The sequence below is a fragment of the Dipodomys merriami genome, unplaced genomic scaffold, assembly GCF_024711535.1.
Source record: "Dipodomys merriami isolate MVZ:Mamm:240054 unplaced genomic scaffold, mDipMer1.0.p SCAF_667, whole genome shotgun sequence".
NCBI classification, from domain to species: domain Eukaryota; kingdom Metazoa; phylum Chordata; class Mammalia; order Rodentia; family Heteromyidae; genus Dipodomys; species Dipodomys merriami.
The window spans coordinates 458,004-467,500 of record NW_027206254.1 but is presented as its reverse complement, the minus strand read 5'-3'; the positions used below and the strand labels follow the sequence as shown (position 1 = coordinate 467,500).

The 9,497-nt window shown below is 40.4% G+C and overlaps 1 long non-coding RNA gene across 2 annotated transcripts in view; it reads right to left on the bottom strand.

Annotated features, from left to right (window-relative positions):
• LOC138815759 (uncharacterized) overlaps positions 1-8,841 on the bottom strand; it is a 72,740-nt gene extending 63,899 nt beyond the window's left edge. For both annotated transcript variants that reach the window (XR_011368455.1, XR_011368454.1), the window contains exons 1-2: positions 8,758-8,841; positions 7,425-7,556 (exon numbers count right to left, since the gene is read on the bottom strand). This is a non-coding gene — a long non-coding RNA (uncharacterized lncRNA). The remainder of the gene's footprint in view (positions 1-7,424; positions 7,557-8,757) is intronic.
• Between the last annotated feature and the right edge of the window lie 656 nt (positions 8,842-9,497).

The following is a 9,497-nucleotide window of genomic DNA, read 5'->3' as shown; positions in this document are numbered from 1 at the left end:
CATCAAGGTTATGTTATATACATACACACATACATACACACATTATAACATATTAATATAAAACATACCTATAGACACAATAAATACAGTTTAAAAAGAAAAGCACTTTTTTTCCCCCCAGAAAGAGAGCCAGTGATATCACCAAAGTTTGCAAAATAGAAATTCACTACTGAGGTCAAAGGAGATTCCTAGCTCTCAGTATAGCACCTGATGTGGAGAATGTCACAAGGTATATTTGTCAAAGGGGCCTGTGTGCCATTCTAAATTCAAGGCTAGTACTGGACTTCAGGTTATGTGCAGATGTGTGCAGGATATATGCAGAGTCTGAGAGTGTGAGGAAGACATCTTTCAGTTGCTTGAGGAAAAAAAAAAAGTAAGCTTACCTAGCCCCAGTTCTGGAGATCTAGGAAGTTTCTTGATACCCGGTACAGTCAGGACATGTATAAAATGTTGGTTTTTTGTTGTGGTGTTGGTCATGGGGCTTGAAATCTGGGCCTGGGCACTGTCCCTGAGCTCTTCAGCTTACGGTGAGTGATCTAACATTTGAGCCACAGTGGCCACGTCTGGTTTTCTGGTAGTTAATTGGAGATAAGAGTCTCATGGACTTTCCTGCCCAGGCTGGCTTTGAACTGGGATCCTTAGATCTCAGCCTCCTGAGTAGGTAGGATTACAGGCGTGAGCCACCAGCGCCCAGCTTACATAGGGGTTTTTGTGAGTTCATTCTCCTCACTCAGAATTCATGTGGAGGATGACAACAGGAAACATGAACCCTGAGGAAAATGAACTCCCACTGAAGGAAATTATTTGATGATGAATAGAGTGGAAACAGGATATAAAAGTCCTAACATTTTAGGTTCAATCACTAACTAGTAGACAATTCTTTGTTTTAAATAACTCTCCACCTTTCCACTAATGAATTCGTGTCCCCATAGAGCCACAAAAGATGAGAATTTGGCCCAATTGTATACTTAAATGGAATCACCTAGTGAGAATGCTTTAAAAAATGAGATGGCAGCCACCTGTGACATATTAAGACTGTTAATGTACACATTGACATAAATACCTGAAGAGTTCCTAAGCCAGCTGGAACTGGAATGAGTTTAAAGGTCTTTTGCATCTGCCTTTTAATGTACTTCCAAAATGACTTCATAAAATTGTAACCACACCACCAGTGGGCTGAGGTTTTAACTCCCAACATCCTCATTTTCTAACAGTGTTGATGTGACTATATTAGTGCCTACTCTAAACATCTTGAACATAGAAAGTTACCAATTGAGAGGCCTGGTTTAAAAGACTTAGGCAATCAAAATCCTTATTTCTTTTGCCCACCATTGTTACAAAATGACACTTTTCTACCTCCCTTCTCATTTACTCTGTAGAATCTTTAGACCTGCAGATTCTTTTAATATGGGCCCTGGCAAGGCCCAAATTTCTCCCATATAGCACCAAAGGGTTTTTGTTGTTGTTATTTTTTTTCCAGTCAGTCGTAGGGCTTGAACTTGGGGCTTGGGCACTGTCCCTGAGCAGGTTTGCTCAAGTCTAGCACTCTACCACTTGAACTACAGCACCACTTCCTGTTTTCTAGTGGTTAACTGGAGATAAGAGTCTCACAGACTGTCCTCTCAAGGCTGGCTTCGAATTGTGATCCCTAGAGCTCAGTCTCTTGAGTAGCTACAGTTACAGGCATCAGCCACCAGTGACCTGTACACCTAAAGTTTTTTTTACCAATGGTATTCTTCAGTTTGATTGGACCCCCTAGCCTACCCAGAAAACAGGTACTGTGCTGCCTCTTTGAGGCAACCACAACCACCAGACAAGCTGATAGAGCAGATGTTCACACTAAAGCTATAGTGACCAAAATAGAAGGAACTGATTTCTGGGTGGCTGAAGTAAGACATGACAGAGTCTGTACCATCTCTAGAACCATCCTTCTTCGTCTCCACACCAGTGTCCTTGAGCTTTGTTCAGTCATTTGTTTGTTCTTCCCTCAAAAAGTATTTCTTAAGCATCTGTTGTATGCACAAATAGGCTCATAGTGTACAAAAGAAGCATCATGGTTCTTACATTACAGTATGTAAGTATGTAACAGGAGATGAAGGTAAAAAGCACGGACGTATTGATCCAGGCATTGAAATCAGAAGTCAGAGCTGATAGAGTAGTTAGGAGGTAGCCTTGTTTAGAAACCATTATTTAAATTGAGACCATGGATGGGATTGTAGTGTTATGACAGAATGCTGGCCTGGCATATATAAGGCCTTGATTTTGATCCTGAGCACTATAAAATAATAATAAATAATAAATTGAGACCTAAAGGGTTCCTTTAGGGATCTGAGAGAAGAGTTTTTTAGGGAAAAGAAATAGTCTTAAAGAAGGAAAAAAATATAGTACATTTGATAAAGTTATAGTGAACACAGCTAGCACCACATGGAGATCCAGAATGGTAGGAGGTGAGACCAGAGGAAAAGGAAGAATCAGGCTCTGATTGACTTTTGTGAGTTGTAATCAATAAGCTATTGAAAAGTAGATGAATGGCATAGTTTTCTTTATGTTTTGCAAATATCATCTGAATTGTTTATGGAAAATGGATTGGGGAAAGCCCCAGGGAAAATCAGATCATTCAGAAAGCCATCTTTCTCCATCCAGGAAAGAAATAAATAATAGTGCTTTGAAGTAGGAAAGTGAGGGTGGGGGGCACACCTTTGGGAATAGGAAGGTTTTGCTGATGGATTCACTATAGTGGTTTGCTAAAGAGTGAAGATAACTCCCACAATCTTGCTTTGAGTAACTAAGTGGATGATGATGTATGTGTTAAGATTAGGAAAGTGAAAAACAGACTTCAGAGGGGAAAATCACTAGATTACAACTTATTAAGATTGATATGCTTGTGAGGCATGGAAGTGGGTCATTGAATAGGCATTTGCATATTCTCATTTTGTTAATTTAAATATTTTTGGGCCTCTGTTGTGTATAGGAATGAGCCAAATGATAGAGTGAGGATAACAAAGATGCTCTGGATCTTAGGAAGTTTACAACCAGGCAGGTAAGACACCCACTGAATAAGTAACTAAGTACAGTGTAAAACTGGTAAAAATGAAGGGACTTGGGAAGAAAGAACAAGGGGGCTGGCAGTCAGAGTGGCTAGCGAAAGCTTCCTGAGGAAGTGGCATTTAAAGCCGGCTCTGAAATTTAAATGAAATTAGTTCAGTAGGCAGTTCAGGCAAAACATGTGCAGAACATGTGTGGAACCCTGGAGGCAGGAACAAATTTTGCAGAACTAGTTACTTCCCAGGAGACTCTCAGTCCTTATGAAAATCTGTTAGAGAGGGCTGGTTTTACTGTCCCTTTCCCTCACATGCTGGCATGGCCAGAGGGCCAAGCTAGCTTGCACTCCAAACAGAAATTCAGCTACATTGGGTCCAAAAGACCTAACTTCATTCACTAAAACAATCCCCATAGCATGTAATTATGGGTGGTGGCACTCTTGATAAACTTCTTGCCTTTAAGAAAGAACTTGTCAAGCAAAGTACAGGTAGCTCATGCCTGTACTCTTGCTACTCAGGAGGCTGAGATTTTTGAGGATCCCAGCTCAAAGCCAGCTGGGCAGGAAAGTCCTTGAGACTCTTATCTTCAGTTAACCACCCGAAAACCAGAAGTGGTGTCGTTGTGGCCCAAAGTGGTAGAGTGCTAGCCTTGAGCAAAAAAGAGCTCAGGATCAGCACCTATGACCAACAAAAGAAAAAGAGAAATAAAGAAAGAGAGATGGGGGAGGGAGGGAAGAAAGAAAGAGAAAAAGAAAGGAAGGAAGGAAGGAAGGAAGGAAGGAAGGAAGGAAGGAAGGAAGGAAGGAAGGAAGGAAGGAAGGAAGGAAGGAGAAAGAATTTGTTACTAGTGGAAGAGACATTATACCCAAATTCTATATGAAGAATTCTGGGGTGATTGATCGGGGGCAGGGGTGGGAGACGGGGGACTACCTTCTCTGGCCAGAGGAGATCATAAAGGAGGACAAGGAAGAAAGAAATAGCAGGACATGGTATATCTATATCTATATCTATCTATCTATACATGTATATATGTATGTATTGGGGACATGAATAATTCAAGGGATAAACTCTTCTTATGAACTGTATACAATGGACATAAGTAATTTCCTGTTTTGAGTTCATGATCTTCTTTAGTGTGGTAAAAGCTGTGACTTTGTAATCAGCAAGTTTCCTCAAGGAAGTACCTTGGTATTGAACGCTAATGAAATGATCAAATGCCTGGTGATCATATCAGTAAAGGAGAAAAGAATCCCTAGCAGGAAAGGTCAAGGTCACAAAACTGTATTCCCTTCCTGCCAAGTTTCCATCACCTTTACAGGTAATACATAATACAGGTGTATCTAGGAGAGAGACTTTCAGTAAAGGCAATTCATACACTTAGCTGTCCCCTTTGAGCCCTCCCCACAGAAAGATACCTGGCTCCTTAAGGTAGCTCTCTCCAGTCCCTCCTCCACCCCAGAAAGATATCTATTTGGAATTCTCTATTGCAGCTTCTCCCTGGACAAAATAGAAAAAAATTAATTTGCTTTGGGCCATTTCTGAATTAAAATGGCATTGAATGAACACAGACTCACAAATCTGAATAACTCAAACCAGTTAGAAAATGAAGACAAGACAAGAAAGAAAAATTGAGAGGGCGAGAATCCTAGAAAAGAGGAAATGAATCTGTGGAGAAGCAATTTCCCAGTGCGCCCCCAAATTAAACACAGCTTTCAGACGTCAGCATCAAGGACCAAAGCTAAGTGATAATTAGGCACCAAGCAATCTTCTTTGAAAGCAGTACAAGATGGAACATTATTAGGTGAAGTGCTTTTTTTTCTTTCTTTCTTCTTTCTTTCTTTCTTTCTTTCTTTCTTTCTTTCTTTCTTTCTTTCTTTCTTTCTTTCTTTCTTTCTTTCTTTTATTGTGAAAATACTGTACAGAGGAGTTACAACTAAATGGTCAAGATAATGAGTACATTTCTTATCAAGCATTGTAGCCTCCTCCTTTGTTCCCACTTCTTATCCCATCCCCTGCCCCCCCAACCCTCCTCCCCACCCCCCACCAAAGTTGTAAAGTTCGTTTTCAACATAGGACTTGTTCGTCTCATTGTTGCAATGGGTCCACCTGTATCCCTATGTAAATGATTTGTTTTTTCCCTTCCCCTCCACAAATTATACCAACATCAAATACAGTGAAAGCAGGGGTTATACCATGGGAGAGGGACATACAAAGCAACAAAGAAATCATCTTATAAATATGTTAGAAACAATTGCATGAAAGGAAAAAACATTTGAATACATATCTTAGGGCTCATTTCCCTAACATCACCTTATCTGACCTTTTCTGCTTGTCTCAGACATTTACTAGTTATTGCAAATAAGGGAAACCATGGGACCTATGTTTCTTTGGGCCTGGCTTACTTCACTTAATATAATTTTTTCCAAGTCTTTCCATTTCCTAACAAATGGGGCAATGTCATTCTTTCTGATGGAGGCATAGAATTCCATTGTGTATATATGCCACATTTTCTTGATCCATTCATCTACTGAGGGGCATCTGGGTTGGTTCCATATCTTAGCTATGGTAAATAAGGCTGCAATAAAAATAGTGGTGTGGGCTGGGAAGGTGGCTCAGTGGTAGAGTGCTTGCCTTGCATGCCTGAGGCCCTGGGTTTGATTCCTCAGCACCACATAAGCAAAAAGAAAAAGCCGGAATTGGCGCTGTGGCTCAAGTGGTAGAGCACTAGCCTTGAGCTGAAGAGCTGAGGGACAGCGCCCAGGCCCAGAGTTCAGGCCCCATGACCGGACCCCCCCAAAAAACCAAAAACATAGTCGTGCTGGTAGCTTTAGTGTGGTCTTGTTTGTGAATATTTGGGTAAATGCCCAAAAATGGGATTGCTGGGTCATAGGGGAGCTCTATGTGGAGTCTTTTGAGGAACCTCCATAGTACTTTCCAAAGTGACTGAACAAGTTTACACTTCTTCTTTTTTTAATCCCCAATTTATACTGCTTTTCCTTAATAGCTTTGAAAAGCAAGGACATGAAGCAGTGTATTAGGAGAGGCAGGAAAATAGAGGATGGGGTTTGTCCTGTCCTAGAAAAAGTCAGGCCATCCAGTCATATGAAATTCAAATACCAGGTGTTGTCAGGTGTTAGAGAAAGGGAAGATGGGTAAATAGAAGGAGCACAGGAGATTCAGGGTGGGGAAACCATTATGTATATAATTATAATGGTGGGTATGATGGTAGTGATGTTATGTGGTACTTGTGTTACACTGAGTGAATACTAAACTGTGGATTCTAGTTAACATCATATGCCATTGTAACAAGTATTTCATACTGGTGTAAAGAAAAGGAGGGGCAGTGAATGAAAACTCTCTGTGCTCTCTGATCATCTTTTCTAGAAACCGAAAACTGCTGGAAAAATAATCTGTTAATTAAGAAAATTTTATAGGATTCCAAACTAATCACTAAACTTGATCTCTTTCTTCACTCAATCTTCTAGGACATTCATTGAATTTTTATTATGCTCATTCCCAGTTTCAGGCACTGAAGATTTGACGTTGAAAAAGCCATATTCCTGCCCTCTTAGAGTTTTATTCTGGCTGGGAAATGGATAGTAAACAAGCTCATAAAGATGGAAATAATGGCAGGTAGTAAACAGTACAGATGCAAAGGAGACACCACAATGTGGTGGCAGAAGAGTCTGACGCAGTACTGTTTTAGGCAGGGTGGTCAGAAAGGGACGTTTGAGCTCAGCCCTCAGGAAGGGAGGGAAGAGCCACGTGGACCAGAGAAATGTCTGGAGTCCCAAGAAAAGAGGAATGAGGCCAGGTGTAATGAAAAGCAATGTGGTTGGTATGCAATGAGGAGGGACTTCCTTGATGGAAATAAGGCAAAATGATAGACAGGGACTGGGTCATTAAAGCCTTTGTGAGCCATGGCAAGTGTGCAGATTTTATCCCAATCATGATGAAAACCCAGCCCAAAATGCTATTTATGCCGGGCGCCAGTGGCTCACATCTGTAATCCTAGCTGCTCAGGAGGTTGGGAGCTGAGGATCACGGTTCAAAGCCAGCCCGGGCAGAAAAGTCCGTGAAACTCTTATCTCCAATAAATCACTAGAAAACCGGAAGTGGCGATGTGGCTCAAGCGGTAGAGTGCTCATCTTGAGCTGAAGAGCACAAGGACAGCACCCAAGCCCAGAGTTTAAGCCCCATGACCCACAAAAATAAACAAATAAATAAACAAACAAACAAATAAATGAGATTTATACACATAATGGAACAACATTCAGTCTTAAAAGGGAAAGAAATTCTATCACATACTATGAGATACATGGTGTGACATGATGTAAGCCAAAAGTTAAATGCAGAATTATCCCACCTGGAAGATGTACCTACCTGGAAAAGTCAGATCCACAGAGCAGCAAGTAGAGAGTGGTTATCAGGGGAATGGAGGAGCAGAGAGCATGGAATTTGATGTGAAGTCCCAGTTTTACAGGATGAACAGCGCTGGAGATTGGCTGAATGTCACTATGAATATATTTAATGGAAAGATTATGTATGTTTTACCACAACTAAGCACCAACAAACCACGGAAAAGCTTTAAAGCAGCAAGTGACACAGTCTTGCTCACACTGTGGCTGATGTGAAAATGAGGCCAAGTTTGGTAGTACTTTTTTTTTTTTGCATAGTGGTCATCTTTAATAGGTATGAGGTAATAATTCATTATTACTTGCATTTCCCTTGAGCTTGTGAATGATTTAAGTGTGTGTTTGTGTTTGTGTGTGTGTGTGTGTGTGTGTGTGTGTGTGTGTGTGTGTGTGTGATACTAGGGTTTGAACTCAAAAGCTTGGGCTTGCTAGACAGATATTCTACTCCTGAGCCATGCCTCTAGCTCTTTTTTCCCCTTCTGGTTCTTTTTGGATATAGCTCTTATTTTTTCCCCCAACTGAGCCTGACTATTTTATTTATCATGACATAGATGAGATATGGCTCATACCATCATGCCCGGTGTCTTTTTCAGAGACAGAGTTTAAAGAAATTTTCCCCATATGGCCTCAAACCACAATCCTCCAATCTCAGCCTCTCAAGAAGCTAGGTTTGTAAGTATAAAACACCAATACTGGCTTATTGATTATTTACTTTTTAGCATAGTCAGATGTCTGTTTATCCACTTAGCATCCTCTATCAAAAGCATTGCTAATGCATTATTTCTTTTTTAGAAAATGCTTTATTTTCTCCAGGATTTATTTCAAAGTGTTGATACTCATTCTGCAAGAGAGTGTTTTTAGGATCCTTTTAGAAAGCACAATGGTAGGTTTTCAGGAAACAATCTCACATACCCTCCTCAAACCAGCTTTAATACTTTTTTTAAAAACTAAAACCTTAGAGAGTTGTATTATATAGTTACCCCACCAGGAATAACCTCTGATTTCAAGTATGTACAGGAAACAACAAGGTCATAATTTCCATCTCGCTGACAATGCTAAACAAATGCTGTAGCTGTGACATGCATCCTGATTTCAGAGATATTAAAATATGAAGAATAAAAACTTTTTTATCCAGCTCCTGTAGCTGCAGTAACAAACTGATAAAAAAAAAAACTTTGATAGTTTAAACAACACAAATTTATTCTCTTAGTTCTGGAGACCATACATCCAAATGGCTCCACAGGATAGAAACTAAAGCCACCCTCCCTTCAAAGGCTCTCAGAAATAATCTGTGTCCTTACCTTCTTCCAGCCCTAGCATCACGACTCTTGGCAGTCCTGGAATTGATGATCCTTCCTCACAGCCAGCAGCACACAGCCTCTTACCTCAATCATCATCTGATTCTCTGTCCTTGAAGACATACCTCTTTTATAAAGACATCCCTGGCTGCACTTAGTGCCATTTTCACCATCCCACACAAGCTTCTCATCTCAAGAACTTAAACTGAATCATGTTGACAAAAGTCTTTTTCAGTACACAGTAACATTTGCAGACTCCAAAGATTGGGAGTTGAATATTTTTGGAAGATATTATTCAGCCTACTGCACCTTCATAGATCTGATGAAATAGGTAGTAGCCATGCAATGCTGTTGTGTAGATGGTATCAACAAGGGCATAAATCTATATTAGAAGGGTCTGGGGACTTGCCCCAGGATACTCTCATATTTAAAAGATAAGAAAAGAACATTGGAGGAGACTGTGATATCTGAGACAATGTAGGCAATCAGAGTTCCCACAGCCAATTAAAGAAGGCTTTTCAGTGAGTAGGGATGACCACCTGCATCAAATGCTACTCAGAAAGATAAGGATGTAGAGTCAAATACTGGATTTGATGCCTTGGATCTGAACAACTTAAAAGGAGGGCTGGTGATATAGCTTAGTGGTAGAATGTTTGTCTGGTCTGTGCAAGCCTTTGAGTTGGATGTCAAGCAACAACAATAACAAAGACAAAACAATAACAACAACAACAACAACAAAACAA